Source organism: Mastigoproctus giganteus, chromosome 7 (genome assembly GCF_048544385.1).
Source record: "Mastigoproctus giganteus isolate SK-2022 chromosome 7, ASM4854438v1, whole genome shotgun sequence".
Taxonomy (NCBI): Eukaryota; Metazoa; Arthropoda; class Arachnida; order Uropygi; family Thelyphonidae; genus Mastigoproctus; species Mastigoproctus giganteus.
Window position 1 is genome coordinate 134,788,743 of NC_143581.1, and position 19,495 is coordinate 134,808,237.

At 37.8% G+C, this 19,495-nt stretch overlaps 1 protein-coding gene across 7 annotated transcripts in view; it reads left to right on the plus strand.

Annotated features, from left to right (window-relative positions):
* The first annotated feature begins 838 nt into the window (after positions 1–838).
* The window catches only part of LOC150083212 (uncharacterized), a 319,934-nt gene continuing 301,277 nt past the window's right edge, over positions 839–19,495 (plus strand). For 6 of the 7 annotated variants that reach the window (XM_090377102.1, XM_090377097.1, XM_090377101.1 and 3 more), the window contains exon 1: positions 1,120–1,324. The gene's annotated coding sequence lies outside the window, so the exon portion shown is untranslated. Of the gene's footprint in view, positions 991–1,119; positions 1,325–19,495 lie in introns of those variants that run through there. The other variant, XM_090377098.1, reaches the window with a different exon arrangement.

Here is a 19,495-nt window from a genome sequence, read left to right on the forward strand (position 1 = left end):
ATCCCGCAAACAAACAAGGTGATTCGATGCGGCGGCAGGCGGCCCACAGCATAACCACTCCAAAATAAACCTTCCCAATTAACACCCACAATGTATTGCCACTAATTAACTTTTAAAATAGTCACAAAAATTCACTTTGATATCAAAACCAATGGATTCATGTTGTTTTCGCCAAATTTTGAGTCTTCCATCAACATGGTGCACCAGGAACTTCGACTCGTTAGACCTAGCAACTGTTTTCCAATCCTCGATAATCCAGTGCTGGTGCTGCTGTGCCCACAGGAGGCGTGCTCTCTTGTTCTTCATTGATAACAAAGGTACGCGATGTGGCCGTCGGCTGTTACAGCCCATTCCCGACAAAGTGCGATTAGTGGTCTGTTGCGATATTTTGTTCTGCGCACCAAGGTTGCATTCTGACGTGATGTGCGACATTGTGGCCCGTCTGTTTGCTTTCACCATTCTAGCCATCTTCCTCTGTCCTCTCTTATCAACAAGCGATTTTCTTCCACAGGAGTGCCGTTGAGAGGATGTTTTCTGTTCGCTGCACCATTCTCGATACACCTTTGAAACTGTGGTGCGTGAAAAGTTCAGAATTAGCGTTTCAGAGATGCTTTGTCCAGCACGTCTTGCACCTACTACCATGCCACGTTCGAAGTCTGTTAGATCACTCATTTTACCCATTTTTGCAACGGTTTGTACGCTTAACTAATACTTGAAAGGTTGCTCTGCTGCATTTATATCCACAACTGTGGTCATTTCACTGCAACGTTGTAGGATAAACCATTTGTGTGCCCAGCAGGGGGGGGGGTGTACCTAATAAAGTGGCAGCACAGTTTGGGTCGGTATTTATTGGGATACTTAAACTTCTCCGGTAATAATGAAAGTACATGTACAAGAGGCGCCGAGGAAGTTATATATTTTGCACGCAGCAGCACGTAACAAAAATCACAGCTTATTTATTTGGCATTAGTTTTTTTATGTCATTTTTGCGTAAGTTGTGTTTCTTATCTTGAATTTTTATTTTTAATTTTTTTAAGTTATTATCTAACACGGAATAGCTTTTGTGTGCTGCTAAAATCCGCTGAGGTCAGCGTTATATAGTGACGCTTTTGAATGGAAGCTTAGAAGAAAATGTTATCAGAGGTGTTACTATTACCACCGCTAGAATACGATTATAGAAAATAACTTATGGTTCAATTGAAATATATATGCAAACGGCATGTTTTCAAGTTAATGTGAAGTTTGCGAATCCAAAAATGAAGCAGAATGATAATTCTGGAGTGAAAAATTAATTATCGTAATATTTAGGACTAACGAATCCAACGTAAGTGATATAATTCGGCAGTGATAGTGTATATTCTAAACGACGTGATTTATTTATGAGGTGCATGGTACGCTTGGTATTTCAATTTAAATCAGTTATTCAGAACGTTTCATTTATACGTATAAATATAGAATTTACATAATATAATTCATTCCACCGAACTATATATATAGAATGTAATAGACATTTGTTTATCATACTGTTTGTAGCTTGACAGAATTAACTCGTACTTGGGTAACAGATAGCCCAAAAAAAAAAAAAAAAACGATTTGTAAAATTTTTTTTTTAATACCACGGATGTATCATACATAGCGTTTGGTGAAACAAAACAAGATGCATCTGTCTGTGTTCGAAAGTTTTAGGGTTGAATTTGAAAGTGTTTGCAATTCTGCCCAGACAAAATAGGAGGGAGTATATGATGAGAGCCTTGTCGATCAATTCGGCCCTGGAAAGATTGTGCAAGGCCCAAGGGTTAAAAATTTTTTCAGCTTTGTCTGCTTGTTAACAGGAGAGACTACTTATTCAGGAATTGGATACACTTAAATAGAAAGGGTGCAAGAATATTTGCTGATGCTATCGAGGCAGTGTTAGGTGGGTCAGAAAACTGCTAGCTTGGGGGATACATGGACTAATAGATTCAGTAGCCGCTGGCAGAGGTGAAAGTGATTCTTGCACTGCTTCTATTGGAATGAGCAGCAGCCTGGAAAACAAGGAGCAGGGCATTTCAGAGACTGCTGGGAGTCATTGCAGAACAAGTAAATACATGGACTGTGTTAGGGTAGCTAAGAATAGGAACAGGTGCATGTATACTTGCATGTACAGCAATGCTAGTGTTTGGTAAATAAATCTGATGAATTTGAGGTGTTGGTCAAAATATCAAAGGCAGATACTGTTGGGATATCAGAGACGTGGTGTCACACAGATATAAGGAATGCAGAAATGGAATTTGGGGAGTACAGTGTGTACTTCCCAAAGGAAGGATAGCAAGGGAGAAGGGGTTATGCTATTAGTAAAGAAACACACAAAATCCAAGGAAGTACAGCCAGTTGACGGCTTGACAGTGCAGTGTCGAGTCAGTTTGGTGTGACATAAGCACTGGTAATGTAAAATTGGGAGTAGGAGTGTTATAGGCCTAATGACTCTGATGAGTATAATATGGAACTGTATAGGGAAATAGTGGGCCAGTAAATCAGTGTGTCTTATAATGGGGGATTTTAATTTCCCAGATATTGACTGGAATTTATGGGTTGGTTACTCAAACACTAGCAAGGCTTTTGTGGATTTACTGGATGATAGTTTTCTACAGCAGCATGTTTGGAATGCATGTACTAAGAATCTGCAGATAAAGTTTCATGCACTAAGAATCTGCAGATAAAGGAACCACTAGGTGGCAATTCTCACAGTGTGCTGAAGTGGGATTTACTCAGAGGTAACTACCATCAGGGGTAAAGGGAAGGGATTTTGTTTTCGTAAAGGTGACTGTAGTGGTCTCAGACAGTTTTTAAAGTCTATACAGTGGGACCAACTGATGATGTTACCAACAGCAAATTCTAAATGGGAAGCATTCAAATAATTAATCTTGGAAGCTACTAGGCTTTTCATATCAACTAAGAAATACTAAGACCTAAATGGATGTCAGATGAACTAATGAGTCATGGTAGAGAAAAAAAATGCCTGGGATGCATATAAATTAGCAGGCGACACAGAAGCCTATGTTTGGTATAAGATAAGTCTTTAATCAACTCACAAAGGAGGTTAGGCAAGCAGTGGTAGATTACAAGAAATCTTTCGCAAACGATGCAAAGAAAAACAGTAAGGAATTCTTTACTTATATAAACTGTAGAAGGTAGGGGATGAATCAGGTTGTTCCCGTTGACATCGATGGTTCAACTGTTGATGATCCTGCTCAGATTGCTGAAAAACTGAATGAGTATTTTGATCTACATTCACACATGAGGAATTTTGTAAGTGCAGGTCAGAAACTTATTAAACTAACAGGGAATTTAATGATTTAGTAATAACGGAGAGCAAGGTGGAGGAGAAATTGTTAAAGTTAAACATAAGAAAGGCACCTGGGGTGGATCTCTCAATTAATATTAAAGGAAGTGGCAAAGTAAATAAGCAAACTCTTAGCCATAATCCCTGGCTTGCAAGGGTGGGCCCATTAAAAAAAAATTGTTTTTATTGGAAACTAGCATGAAGATAACAGGTTTGGTTTAAGACAAAAGGTGAAGAGAAAGAAGGTGGATGTTAGGAAAACTTTCCACCAGGAATGTTTGAGATGCGAGGTTTGAGATTTAAGGGGGGGATGAAAGGTATAGGGCTAGGGTACCCAATGTGTGCATATGGATTGCTTATATGGACTAGCATAAGCAGGGCTTTTGTGGATGCACTAGCAGGGCTTTTGTGGATTTATTGGATGATTGTTTTCTACATCAGCATGTTCGGGAGGCAACTAGAGGGAGTAATACTCTTGATTTGATTATCAGCAGTGATTCTTCATGCATTAAGAATCTGCAGATAAATGAACCACTAGGTGGCAGTGATCACAGTGTGCTGAAGTGGGATTTACTGAAAGAGGTAACTACCATTAGGGGTAAAGGGAAGGGTTATTGCTTCCGTAAAGGCGACTACGATGGACTGAGACAGTATTTAAATTCTATACAGTGGGACCAACTGATGATGTTACCAACAGCAAATTCAAAATGGGAAGCATTCAAAGAACTTATCTTGGAAGCTACTAGGCTTTACATGCCAACGAAGAAATATTGTTCCAGGTTTAGGCCAAAATGGATGTCAGATGAACTAATGAGGCATATGGCAGAGAAGAAAAATGCATGGGATACTTACAAATTAACACATGACACAGAAGCCTATGATAGATACAAGTTGATATGCAACCAAGTTACAAAGGAGGTTAGGCAGGCGAAGGCAGATTACGAGAAATCCTTGGCAAGGGATGCAAAGAAAAACAGCAAAGAGTTCTTTACTTATGTAAACTCTAGAAGGAAGGGGATGAATCAGATTGGTCCACTTGATATTGATGGGTCAACTGTTGATGATCCTGCTCAGGTAGCTAACAAACTAAATGAATATTTTGCATCGACATTCACACATGAGGAGTTATTCAGCAAGGGGAATGCCAGAGGTGTATTCAACTCTAGCAGTAAGCTACAGAATCTTGAAATAACTGGGAGTAAAGTGGAGGAGAAACTGTTGAAGATAAACGCAAGAAAGGCACCCGGGGTGGATGGGATCTATCCAGTTATATTAAAGGAGGCAGCAAAGGAAGTAAGCAAACCCTTAGCCATAATTATGAGAGCTTCCTTGGACTCAGGGGAGGTACCCATAGACTGGAAATGTGCAAATGTGACCCCAATTCACAAAGGAAGATCAAAGGCTGACACAAGTAATTATAGACCTGTGAGCTTAACTTCTGTTCCAGGAAAATTAATGGAGGCACTGGTTAAAGAAGCACTGCAGGATCATTTAGACAAGACTTCAGTTATAGCTCAGACACAGCATGGTTTTGTTAAGGGGAAGTCTTGCCTGACCAACTTGATTGGATACTATGATGCAGTCACAAAAGAACTGGATGCAGGGAATAACTTTGATATTATATACTTGGATCTTAGAAAGGCTTTTGATACTGTTGCACATGGAAGACTGCTACACAAATTGGAGCAGTGTGACATTGGAGGCAAATTGCTGCTATGGATAAAGGGGTGGTTGAGGGGGAGAAGACAGAGTGGTAATCAATGGACACTGCTCATCGTGGACTAATATTATTAGTGGAGTCCCTCAGGGCTCAGTTGTGGGTCCATTATTGTTTTCTGTATTTATAAATGATATTGATGATGGTATATCAAGCTTAATGTCCAAGTTTGCAGACGATACAAAGGTTGGCAGGGTTGTCAAGGACACTACTGACACTATGCTGCTGCAACAGGATCTGGAAAGGTTGAGCAGATGGGCTGAGAGGTGGCAAATGAAGTTTAACATTGACAAATGTAAAGTACTACACATGGGAAACAGCAACCCCAGAGCAACGTATCAACTCTGTGGTACTACACTGACAGTGGTAGAGAATGAAAGGGACTTGGGGGTGGTTGTGCAGGCAGATATGAAGTTCTCTGAGCAGTGCAGACAGGCTGCAAGAGTAGCTCATGGAGTATTGTCAATGATATACAGGAATTTTTCCAGCAGGGATAAGGAGGTGATTATTCCATTGTATAAGGCAATGGTCAGGCCACACCTAGAGTACTGTATACAGGTCTGGGGGCCTCATTTCAAGAAGGATGTAGAGCTGCTGGAACGAGTACAGAGAAGGGCAACAAGATTAGTGAATGGAACAAAGGGGTGCTCTTACGAAGAAAGGCTTAAGTTTTGCAAATTACAGTGTCTGGAGACTAGGCACCAGCGAGGTGATCTGATAGAGGTGTATAAAGCCTTGAATGGTTTAAGCATGCTCAATGCTGATGGGATTCTTCCTCAAGCTCAGAAAAATCACCTGAGAGGGCATAAATTCAAATTGAGGAGAGACAGATGTAGGATAGACGTGCGGAAATTTGCCTTTAGCCAGCGGGTGGTTGGTTGGTGGAACACACTTCCATCCCTTGTGGTGGAGGTTGATAGCCTAAATAAGTTTAAGGCTCAGCTAGACAGGTATTTTGAACGAACAGAGGGGTGAAGTGGAAGTGGGTTTTTTTTTCTTTTTTTTTGGCTGATGCTGCATAAGCTTGCTTTCTTGCATCAAATGCCTCTACTAATGCTAATGCTGACATTCTAAGGTGGCAAAACAAGCTGTAGCCAGAATCTGATGCATGCTGCCTGAGAAGGGGAAATGGCTTGGCATTCCCACAAGGGCCACTGTCCTGAACTGCAGTCTCAACATCTGCTTCCCACAGTTACACAACACATACATGTGTTCATCTATCACAGCTTTTTCACCACATGCAGGCAGTACACAATTCTTTTTTTTGTATGGAGGGGCACATGTAAGACTGGGACAACACATGTCATTTACACATCCTTTTGACCAACAATCCCCACCCTAATGTACAGATAGGCAACAGCACTACAGACACCAAATGGGATTTTTTCCTCTCCTTTGAAAGTTCACAAGCAGTCAGTTTGCCTTTGCATCATGTGGTCAAATCATACTGCAGATGCATATCCTATCTATTTGGCCCTGGAGAAATTGTGCAAAGCTCAAGGGGGTACTTTTCCAGCCTGGTCTGTACTTGTTAACTGGAGAGACTGCTTCTACAGGGAGGGATACAATTAAATAGAAAGGGTGCAAGAATATTTGCTGATGCTATCGAGGCATTGTTAGGTGGATCGGAAAACTGCTAGTTTGGGGGAATACAAGGACTAATAGTTTAACAGTAGCCGTAGGCAGAGGTGAAGGTGATTCTTACACAACTTCTATTAGAATAAGTAGCGACGTGGAGTGAGGGGTGTTGGGGGTTTCAGGGACAGATGGCAGTCATCGTGAAATAGGTGGGTATATGAGATGTGTTAGGGTAACTAGGAATAGGAATAGATGCATTTATGCTTGTATGTATACCAATGCTAGAAGTATATTAAATAAATTTGATGAATTTGAAGTGTTGGTCAAGACATCAAAGGCGGCTATTGTTGGGATAGCAGAGATGGCCTGGTCTGTGCTTGTTGACAGGGGAGAGAATGCTTCTACAGCGATGGGATACACTTAAATAGAAAGGGTGCAAGAATATTTGCTGATGCTATCGAGACAGTGTTAGGTGGGTTGGAAAACTGCTAGCATGGGGGGGATACACACACTAAAAGGTTAACAGTGGCCGCAGGCAAAGGTAAAAGTGATTCTTGCACTGCTTCTATTAGAATGGGCAGCAGACTGGAGGTTTCCAGTAATGGAGTCATAGTGGAACAAGTAAATACATAGGCTGTGTTAGGGTAATTAAGAGTAGAAACAGGTGCATATATACACCAATGCTAGGAGTATGGTTATTCGCAAAGGAGGATCAAAGGGCAACATAAGTAATTATAGACCTGTTAACTTCTGTTCCAGGAAAATTAATGGATGCACTGGTTAAAGAAGCACTGCAGGATCATCTAGACAAGACTTCAGTTATAGCTCGGACACAGCATGGTTTTGTTAGGGGAAAGTCTTGCCTGACCAGTTTGATTGGATCTTATTTGGATTTTAGAAAGGTTTTTGATACTGTTGCAAATGGAAGACTACCTCACAAATTGGAGCAGTGTGGCATTGGAGGCAAATTGCTGCTGTGGATAAAGGGATGGTTGAGTGGGAGGAGACAGAGTGGTAATCAGTGGACTGCTCATTGTTGACTAATGTTATTAGTGGAGGCCCTCAGGGTTCGGTATTGGGTCCATTGTTGTTTTCTGTATTTATAAATGATATTGATGATGGTATATAAGGCTTAATGTCCAAGTTTGCAGACGATACGAAGGTTGGCAGGGTTGTTAAGGACACTAATGACAGTATGCTGCTGCAACAGGATCTAGAAAAGTTGAGCAGATGGGCTTGAGAGGTGGCAAATGAAGTTTAACATTGAAAAATGTAAAGTACTACATATGGGAAGCAGCAACCCCAGAGTGACGTATCAACTGTGGTAGAGAACGAAAAGGACCTGGGGGTAATTGTGCAGGCAGATATGAAGTTCTCTGAGCAGTGCAGACGGGCTGCAAGAGTAGCTCATGGTGTATTGTCAATGATATACAGGAATTTTTCTAGCAGGGATAAGGAGGTGATTATCCCCTTATATAAGGCAATGGTCAGGCCACACCTTGAGTACTGTATACAGGTCTGGAGGCCTCATTTTAAGGATGTAGAGTTGTTGGAACGAGTACAGAGAAGGACAACAAGATTAGTGAATGGAACAAATGGTTGAGGTGTATAAAGCCTTGAATGGTTTGAGCATGCTCACTGCTGATGGAATTCTTTCTTTTGCTTAGAATAATCATTTGAGAGGGCATAAATTCAAATTTAGGAAAGACAGATGTAGGATAGATGTTCGGAAGTTTGCCTTTAGCCAGCGGGTGGTTGGTGGAACAGATTTCCATCGTTTGTTGTGGAAGTTGATAGCCTAAATAAATTTAAGGCTGAGCTGGACAGGTATTTGGAATGAACGGAGGGGTGAAATGGGAGCGTTTTTTTTTTTTTATGGCTGAGGCTGCATAAGCTTGCTTTCTTGCATCATATGCCTCTACTAATGCTAAAAAGTTGAAAATGCAAGAACGTGCTTCTAAGCATTTAGAAAGCATGCATAATTGGTTGTAAATAGACAAATTTAAAATCGGTAAGTACAGTTGATGCAACGCATGAAAAATTTCTTCAAATTGGAACAGACCGATGCCGCAATGTGTTTTAGCGTATAATAGCAGCAATACTATATTTAGCTGAACATAATTTAGCATTTGAGATTTAGCATTTGATAAATCCGTAGCCAAGTGGTCAGAAGCGGGAGTGCAATAGCACATGCTCTTTGAGTAGACCTGGGTTCTCAAGCCCCTGACTGCTAAATATGGTTGATCGATCTGCCAACCCGCACTGAATCAGTATGGCAGATTATGGTCCATTTCCCTTAGCATGAATTGTTGAGGAGGCTTCCATCCTGCAGTGGATTGATAATGGCTGCAGTTTACCTTTTTTTTTTAATATTGATAATGAATTGATAATAGCATTTGATAATTTAGCATTTTAGATTTTGAGGGGAACATGCTACCTTTTACACGCCTGATAATGGCAACTTTTTAGGCCTCATTCAGCTTTTCAATTGCAAAATTCGATCCAATTCTAAAAGACCATTTAAATTGTTTTTCAGAAAAAATAAAATTGGACAAAAACATAATACCCATTTATCTCATATTATCCAAAATGAATTAATTAATATTATGTGGAGTAAGGTATGACAAAAAATAGTAAAATTGGTGAAGAATGCAAAATCTTATTCTCTATTACTTGGTCTCTATTACTTACTCTCTATCACAGCGTTCTTTTTATTATGAATCTTATGATACTCAATTTTTAGATGCGAAGGAAAAATTTAAAAATAAATTATTTTGGCAGTACTTCACCAAACAGGAAGAGGTTTGTGAGAAAGGGTAAAATTACTTTTGGATGAATTGGGAATAGAGTTGCTGAATTGTCAAGTCCAAGGCTATGACAATTGGTGCTAACATGAAGGGTGCTTATCAAGGTGTCCAGGCATATATATTTCAAAAGAAAATTCCAAAGCAACATATGCTCCTTGTGCATATCATAACATAAATTTATTGCTTGGGGATATAGCAAACTTGTCAATAATAGCAGTTGTTTTCTTTGGCATTTTGCAAAAAAATTTATACTATATTTGCTGCATCAACATCACACTGTCATATATTACAAAAACATGTAAGGGATTTAACACCAAAACTTTAGTCTGATACAAGATGGGAGTTTAGACAGCGTGAAAGCAATGTTTTATACAGTGTGAAAGCAATTTATATAAGCACTAAAGGAAATTAACAGTTTCTGATACTAAAGTTAAATCTGAAATAAATTACATATGTAAACAGTTGTTTTCCATTGAATTTGTACGTAGGCAAGAAAAATTTGTGTATATGGGCATAGAAATTTAACCCGCGATCTCCAGACTCTGGAGATCGTGGATTAAATATAAGCACTTAAAAGAACTTGTAGAATTTTTTTAAATGTTACAGAAATTCTGGTTTTTCAACTTCCTTGAATAAGGCAAGAGAAATTGTAAATAAATTAAATATTAATTTAGAATTCAAGGAATCTCATGTAAAATAAACTTTTTTTTTATTATGAATCTTATGATACTCAATTTTTAGATGCGAAGGAAAAATTTAAAAATAAATTATTTTCTTCAAATTATTGATACTGTAATTCAATCTTTTAAAAAGTGTTTAATTGTATGTAAAACAAGAAAGCATTTTAAATTTTTTTAAATGTTACAGAAATTCTGGTTTTTCAACTTCCTTGAATAAGGCAAGAGAAATTGTAAATAAATTAAATATTAATTTAGAATTCAAGGAATCTCATGTAAAATAAACTTTTTTTTTATTATGAATCTTATGATACTCAATTTTTAGATGCCAAAGAAAAATTTAAAAATAAATTATTTTCTTCAAATTATTGATACTGTAATTCAATCTTTTAAAAAGTGTTTAATTGTATGTAAAACAAGAAAGCATTTTTTGGGTTTTTTTTTATGATTTTAATAAATTAAAAGCTGCACCTGCAGAAGAACTTCAAAAGCACATTGAAAAAAATTGTTTAAATTTAGAATCAGATTTTGATAAAATCGATTTGTATGAAGCAATTGATGTGTTCCAAAAAATTATTCCTCTTAACTCTACAAGTTTAAAAGCCTTAAAATTCATATATTGTCACATTTTGTCAGAATATATCCCAATTTTATTCTGGCATTAAGAATATTATTAACAAACCCCATGACAGTTGTTATGGCAGAAATATCATTTTCTAAATTAAAAATAATAAAAAATTATACCCCAGGGGCTCACATCTGGCGAGTATGGGCTTGGCACACCCATGGTCCTGAGCTGGATATCATCATTCTTCTCTTTCTTGGTGATTCCCTTCTGCTTCTCTCTCTCTCTCTCTCTCTCTCTCTCTCTCTCTCTCTGAGTAACTAAAATTTTTTTTTTTTTTGGCTCGTGCAGCATAAGCCTCAGGCTTCCTTTGCACCCTATGGCTAATAATAATAAAATATTTAACAAGAATGGTTAACTTCCTTATCTTTAATATCAGTTAAAAGGGTAATTTGTAAATCAGTTAGATTTTAATGATATAATTCAGGGGTCGGCAAACTACAGCCCGCTGGCCAAATCCGGTCCGCCCCCTCTTTTTAATCCGACCCGCAGGTTAATATTGTTTTTTACATGAAAAAAATAAATCAAACTACGCGCTTCAATAGCCGATAGCCGAGTTGAGAATAATGACCACACGTGGTGCTGCTGGTTTCGCATATTCGCATTGTGTCGTCTACCGTAAAACAAGTGTTGCCAGCATTTCTCTCAGTTTTGATTTAGCTGTGCACGTGGTATTGCCGGTCACAGCGTTCTGTGATATTTTTTTTTCCCCTTTTATTTATTACTCACTGTTTCCATGTCACCCTCAAGACCAAATATGAAGAGAAAAGTGGACTTCGAATGTCATGCTTTTAAAGCTGAATGGAGTGTGAATTATTTAGTCATAGAAATAAATGACAAAGTATCATGTTTATTATGTAATGACACAATAGCTTCCAATTGTTGCTGTTTATTCGAGGAGTCAATACTGAGTTTAAGGTTTTTTAAGGCTTGTGAGGAAACTAAATGTTCAAAACCTCTGGTAATTCATTGTATTATTCACCAGCAGGCTCTTTGTGGGAAACACCTCAATCTGTCATGTGTTATTGAACCAGTTGTGTCAGCGGTTAACTTTATTCTCTCTCTCTCTCGTGAACTTAACCATCATGAGTTTCGTGATTTTTTTTATTAGAGATTGAAGCCTAATATCCCGATTTGCCCTACCATACAGCAGTTCGATGGCTCAGCAATGGAAAAGTTTTATTGAGATTTTTTGAACTCAGAGAAGCAATAGAAATTTTTCTAAATGAGAAAAACTGCCCACAACCACTGTTATCTAACAATGAACGGCTATGGAAATTAGCATTTGCTACAGACATGGGATATCTTAATGATAACTTAAAATTACAGGGGGAAACAGTGCTCATATGTGAAACGTATTCTATCCTAAAGTGATATCGTGCATTATTTGAAACACAAATCACATTAACCAAGTTTGACCATTTTCCATGCTGTAAAAAATTTCAAATATTAGCAAAATCCCCATTCCCAAAAAAATTTGCGGCGGATATATTTTCTGAACTTAAACTACATTTACAACAGCGTTTTTCGGATCTTGATGCAAGTGCAAAAGACATTTCCATATTTCAAAATCCATTTGGCTGTACAATTGAGGAGCTTCCATCAGACCTTCAATTGAAAGTGATTGATCTGCAAAATGATGATAAAAGGTTAGGTTTAAAGAAATGGATCTAACCCAATCCTATAAATATCTTTCGGAAGATAAATACAGTCAATTAAAATCATATGCATGGGGATTTATATCTGTACATGATTTGTACATGGGGTTATATCTGTACATGATTTATACATGGGGATTTAAAAGACATTTTCGAAAATGAAATATGTAAAATCGCAATACAGATCATTATTAATGGATGACCATTTGCAAACAACTTTAATGATAGGAAGTACTAACTTCAAACTCCAGTATGATGAAATATTATCACAGAAAAAACAATTACATTCATCGCATTAGTACAAAATTTAACCAGTTCTATAAGTTTATTAATAAATGGAAATATTTTATTCATTTTTTTGTAAGTGTTAGCATGTGTATAAATATTATGTAAAATGTCACTTCCTAATAAAAAGATTTTGAACCTGTGTTTTTTTTTTTTTTTTTGCTCTATAAGTAGAATTACCCATGTTACCTGGCTCGCCGAGCCTAAAAATTTTACGATCTTGCCCTTTCCAAAAAAGTTTGCCGACCCCTGATATAATTGACGATTTTGCCACGAAGTATGCTAGAAAAATTATATAGATACAATAATTCATTTTTATTAAATATGAGATCATATGTAAGTATTTACCCATTATGTAATGTGAATATATATTATTGTATTTACATTTTATTCAGTATCTCACTGTATCAAAATCATACCTATAATCAGTGCTTTTTTTGTGACAGTATGCAGCAGTAAGGTAATATTGACATGTGACATTTGGATGCAATGCACTTTGAAATTTGAAATATTCTGTAAATTTTTTTTCACATATTTGTCTACTATTCAAATAAGCTTAAAATTTTTTAATTAAATTTACATTTTTCACTGCCTATTGCTAAGATATTTTCTATATAAAACCGAATAACCATTTCTGTAATTATAAATTACTCAGTTGGACCTCTGTTTAATTATTTTGAATTCCCCTTGGAAGTTACATTTAAAATAGTTTCCGTTGAGCGGGAAAATTTTCAAATAGAGAATGGATTAGGAGAGAATTAACTCGATATTCACTGTTCGCATTTCTTGCCTTCAGGCAATTTAGGCAGTTAGTGCTGCTGCACGAATTAAGAGAGCTGAGAGGATTACCATTTTACAACTTGTGGTACCTGGTAAAAACTATCTGACCATCCGTCTCACATAAGGAGAAGTCGCGCTAGTCTGCAGTGAGCAGACTAGTGCAAGAAGGACCCTTAATCAAGGTGTATTCCCAATGGGCTCTGGTCCATCTTCTACTGCAGTGGTGTCGAAACATTTCCTGTACAGAGGCCATATTCAAAAAAATTCAAAATTAAATTTCTTTAGTGTGTTACATTTGCCGTATCTTGTTGCATGTAAAAGTAAAAGTAAAATTGAAAATATTCGAAAATTTTATTAAGTACAATACACAATTACATTTACTGAACAAAAACATTTAATGAGAATTAACAAAATTTAAAATGCTGTTTTAGTTCACTTTCCTCGCGGGCCGTAGGTTGTACACCACTGTGAATCAACTGTAATCGCCCCGTTCAAGAATTAGGAGAGAGTGATTTTCTTTTTACCCCGACAAATAATCTGTTGTTTTGTGGAAGTGCATTATCCACATTTTAACATAAATTTTCCCTATCTCTGTTTACATGGTCACAGTACCTGAATATCCGAATGACACTGACATTTTGGACAGTTTCAAAAAAAAAAATTCAAATTTAAGAACTAGTGACAATACCGATGACGAGAGAAGGAAAACGAGGACAATGAAGGCATTAAACCTAAGCATGAATTGTTGGCATTTGGTGAAAATGAAGTTAGAAAATTGTCAATTAGGTTACAGTTAAATACAATTTGTGGATTTCGGGGGTACCTAATTGAAAAGATGGTTTCGGAAGAATTTGATGGACGCTCTGAGTATGATAACAATTCCATCGAGTGAATGTGAAGGAGGATTTTTCACAAATGAATCTGATTGTCAGCCCAACCAGAGCTTCATTGATGACAAAAACAGTCTCTTCACTACTGTTTCTTAAAATTGTATGCCCACCGCTGACCCGCTTCGATCCAGCAAAATATGTCGATTCGTGGCTGCTTCGGAAACGTCATTCAGAAACAGACACACACACAAAGAGGAAGAAAAGAATTCGGCATAGGGTGTTGGATGAAAACTTAATAAAAATTTGGAATATTCTACAAAAACTTTATTATAAAATTATTTTTACTTATGTTATTTATTTTTACTTATTATTTTTAGGGGACATAGTCTAACGAAGGACACTTAAAATGTCACTCGGATGTCTGCCTGCTTGTCCGTCCGTCTGTCTGTCACAGCACTGTATCTCTGGACCACTCAATCTGTTGACTAGAAATTTTGCATGGGTTTGCACATCAAGTGGGCCAACATAATGCCATATTGATTGTTATTGAAAAAATTTGTCTGAGAATTGGAGGGGGGTTAAAATGTGGCGAGATAAAAATGTTGTTGACAGCCTATAGCTGTCAACAACATTTTTACCATTTGCGAACCGGTTCCCGAGGCAATAGGATGGACGAGTATTCAAACGTTGAACTGGCCGACATGCACCTTGCGTATGGAGCTTCGGACTGTAACGGGCGTGCCGCTCTGCACTTGTACCAGGAACGTCTCACGCACAGGCCTGCTCCTTATACGATTTTTGCACGTGTGCACAGAAGGTTACGTGAGACTGGTTGTTTCACGAGAGGTACCATGAATCGAGAGCGAACGACGAGGACGCCAGACAATGAGGAGAATGTCCTACGTCTTGCAGAAGGCAATCATCAAAATAAGAGTACTCGAGCGATAGGCCAACGATTGGGTATTTTCCAATCCACTGTATGGAAGATACTGTCAACAAACCAAATGAGTTCATACCATCTGCAACGCGTTCAATATTGGAGCCTGCGGATTATCCACTCCGGAGGACTTTTGCTACTTGGTTTCTTCAACAGAAACGTTTCGCAAATGCTGACTTCCAGCGGGATCGCTGTTCAGGCGACCTCCTGTGCAACGTCCTCTACCGCATGACGAAGGCATTTCAGACCCTGCAATGCTATGTGATTCTGATTTGCCTTTGTGCCCCCTACACCTCCTGCAAGTTTGTCGCACTGGTAGTGAATCACCCTGTATATTTCATACTTTGGAACGGAACTCCTTTATTACTATGGGAGCCATAACTCAGTTTTCGGTATTCATGGCATTTCTCAGGAACGTAATCCCCACGAATAGCGGGGGTTTACTGTATTGGTGTTGCCAAGATTGGCTTAAGTTCTGCAAATTGCAGCTTCTGGAGACTAGGCACCTGCGAGTGATCTAATTGCGGTGTATAAGGCCTTGAATGGTTTGAGCAAGCTCAGTGCTCATAGCATTCTTCCTCTTGCTGAGATTACTCACCTGAGGTGGCATAAATTCAAATTGAGGAGAGATAATTGTAGAATAGATGTGTGGAAATTCGCCTTGAATCAGCAGGTGGTTGATAGTTGGAACAAACTTCCATCTATTGTAGTCGAGGTCAGCAACTTAAATAAGTTCAAGGCAAACCTAGAGAAACATTTGGAGGAATGGCTGGGTGAAATGGGAAGGGTGTTTTTTTTTTTTTTTTTATTTGGATGATACTATATAAGCTTGCTTTCTTGCATCATATGCCCTTCCAATGCTATTATGAAATTCAAAAAACTTATAGGCAACAACATTGATATATAAACAACATTATTGCTGGTTGATTTCTTGTTACTTTCAAACCTGTACATAATGTATAGTCATATACCTCCTAGTCTCCGTTGTGTCTCATGGTGTAAAAAGCTTGTGCCCACGGATTAGCTAACTACGGTGGTATTTTGTCCTGTTTATTATATTTAAATTTCATATTTCTTCACTGACATTGTTCAGTCCAATATTTGTAATAGCAATACCAATACTGACTAAACAGGAGGCATATGTCCAGTCCTCTGGTCTGGACGTATGCCTTGTGTTTAACCCCGGACACCCCGAGCACAACTATATTCTGCTTCTTCCATTTACTTTCTGCCATCCTTAAACACCACAATTTATTTCTCATGCATGATTTGGCTGGCGGAAAGCAACATCAAGATGCTATCTTTCTGCTATTGCTTCTTTTTTTTCGCAAAGTTGAATGTCTTTTCAACACTACCTTGTTGGCCATTGATTCTCCCTTTGCTGGCACATCTGCCTCATCTGTTTAATTGCTTACTTCCCCATCACACGGGCACAGTTCACTTTGACTAATTCCCCCCCCCCCACACACACACTCAGGGTTACTTCAACTGATATAAATACAGCCACTCACCCGATTTATGTAAAAGTGGACTCTGATTTACGTAGTCAGTATTTTACGTAAGTCGGAATTTCCCAAAATGCTTATGCAGCACTCACAAATTTGATTGAAGCAAAAAAAGAAATGTTTGATGAACATGTGAATAGAATTATTTATCCAAAGTTTTTTTTTTTTTTTTTTTATCTCATATGCAGGAAAAATTAAAAAAAAAAAAAGTGTACAAAATTACAAAACAAATTTCAAAATTATAAAATTACAAAGAGAGGTGACAGGCATGATGTCAGCAAGTTTTACTTTTTGAGCATCGTTGCCAGAATTAACTCTAGCTGATAAGCACGCCGCTGCAGAAGTAGAGGGCTGTGGATTTTAGAAGGGGTTTTTCCAACACATCACAGTTTCTCTGCAGCTGCAGTATCGACATTGGCGACTTCACTGTATACTTTGATGTTTTAAAACCAGCATGATGCTTGAACCTATTAAACTACCCGTTGCTTGCCAGGAACTTGGCTTGGGGTTCACTGTACTTATCCTTAATATCTTCATTATTACATCTTGCTTTTGCTTAAATGGCCATTGGGCTCTGGTGGGGGGGGGGTATTGCTTCTAAATCTGATTTTCCATCCATATTATTAACAGCTTTTCCACCTTCGATATAGCACCTGAACGCTGTTTTGCAAACACTGTTGATCTTAAATGCATTGATCGTTTAACTTGTTTCTGTTTATATGTGCACTGTCCCTTAAAATAGTATTCACTGTTGTAGCAGCGAGACCTAATTCCATGCAATAGATGACCAAGTTTCTCCTGCTTCATACTTCTAATTATTTTTATCTTCATTTCTAAATCAATTTTGTTTTGTTTCTTAGCACTGCCAGCATTTGCACTTTCTGTTGGTCCCTTTCCCTTCATCATTGTAATAAGTAAATAGGAATAAAGAGAAGATTCTGAAAATTTATTTATGATTTTTATATGACTGAAGATTTCAGTGAAGGGAAACTCATTTCACCATAATACTATAACGTAAAACCCAAGAATTCCAGTTATCGGTATTATTGTAAATGCAATAAGATTGAGTTTACTACCCGTTTATAATTGATTAAACTAACAGAAAAGACTAACAAACTGGAAAGTGCAAATTGTTTTTATTGTTTTATGGTAGTGACCTCCAAAATGTGTTTTAGAAAAATATCACAAAGATGTTCAAAATTGATTCTTATAACGGAATATATGATAATGCTGAAATGACCTTTTAGATAGATAAATAGGTTGTTATATAGCGCAAATTTCAGCTCCCAAGGTCTTGGAACGAATTATCAGAAAAACAATGTGTTATTGGGTTCACATTACGATATTTTCATGATACCTCCATTTATTCCTATGGAATGCAAATTACGCTTTCACGATTTTAAGTTTGCACTGGCTAGAATAAACTTATGTAAAGTTGAATTTTCTGTACGTAAGCTGGGGAGTGGCTGTATACAGAGAACTATTGGCTCACTTCTTTGGTCTCTGACACAGCCCTGCACTCACTACTCTCCCATTTAGCATTAGTAGAGGCATGATGCAAGAAAGCAAGCTTATGCAGCATCAGCCAAAAAAAAAAAAAAAAAAAAAACCTCTCCCATTTCGCCCCTTCATTCATTCCAAATATCTCTCCAACTCAGCCTTAAATTTATTTAGGATAACTTCTACAACAAAAGATGGAAGTTTTTTTCCACCAATCAACTACCCGCTGGCGAAAGGCAAACTTCTGCACATCTATCCTACAACTGTCTTTTCTAAATTTGAATTTATGCCCTCTCAGATGATTATTCTGAGCAAGAGGAAGAATTCCATCATCATTGAGCACGCTCAAACCAAATCGTGTTTGGCATAAAGGTCTTCTAAACAAACTTTCATCTTATGGTTTGCCATCTGTTTTTTATAATTGGTTATCCACTTTTCTCTCTGATCGCTCACTGAGGGTGATGGTAGATGCCTCTCTGGCTTTGAACTTCTCCACTAATGACGGAGTCCCCCAAGGTTCAGTTCTTTCCCCCACTATTAATGACCTTCCATTGACTGGAAATCCTATCCATAGTTTTGCCGATGATAGCACATTGCACTCCACTTTCCATTTTGAGAAACCTTGTCCTGCTCAATCAGCTTCAACTTCTCGAAAATTTGCTACCAATTCCTTAAATGCCGATTTTCAGGTAATTCTTCAGTCGGGCAAAGAAAACTTAGTTGATTTCAACCATTCTAAAACTCAGTCTTGTCTTATATCTTGCAGAAAAGGATTCTTCTGCTCCTATGCTTATCTTTAGCGACACTCTGATTTCTAGGCAAAACGATATATCTGTTCTGGGGATTACCGAAGCCCATACTCACATCTGGTGAGTTGTAGGCTTGGCACACCCAGGGTCCTGAGCTGGATATCATCATTCTTCTCTTTCTTGGTGATTCCTTTCTACTACTCTCTCTCTCTCTCTCACGGTAACTCGGAAATTTTTTTTTGGCTGGTGCAGCATAAGCCTCGTGCTTCCTTGCATTCTACAGCTAATAATAATAATATATCTCCCTACAGTTGTCTTCAGTAACTTCGCCAGTAGCAGACAACAGCTCTTCTTCATTTATTTGTAGCTCAGTAGAAAAAGACATTGTCAGTTATGTATAACATAAAAATCAAATATTTACGACTAAAAACCAAAATGCCAAATATGAGAATTGGTTAATTATTTACAAAATATACAATACAATGTGGGGGAACAAGGTGCCTTGGATCGCTCCAAACTTTAACT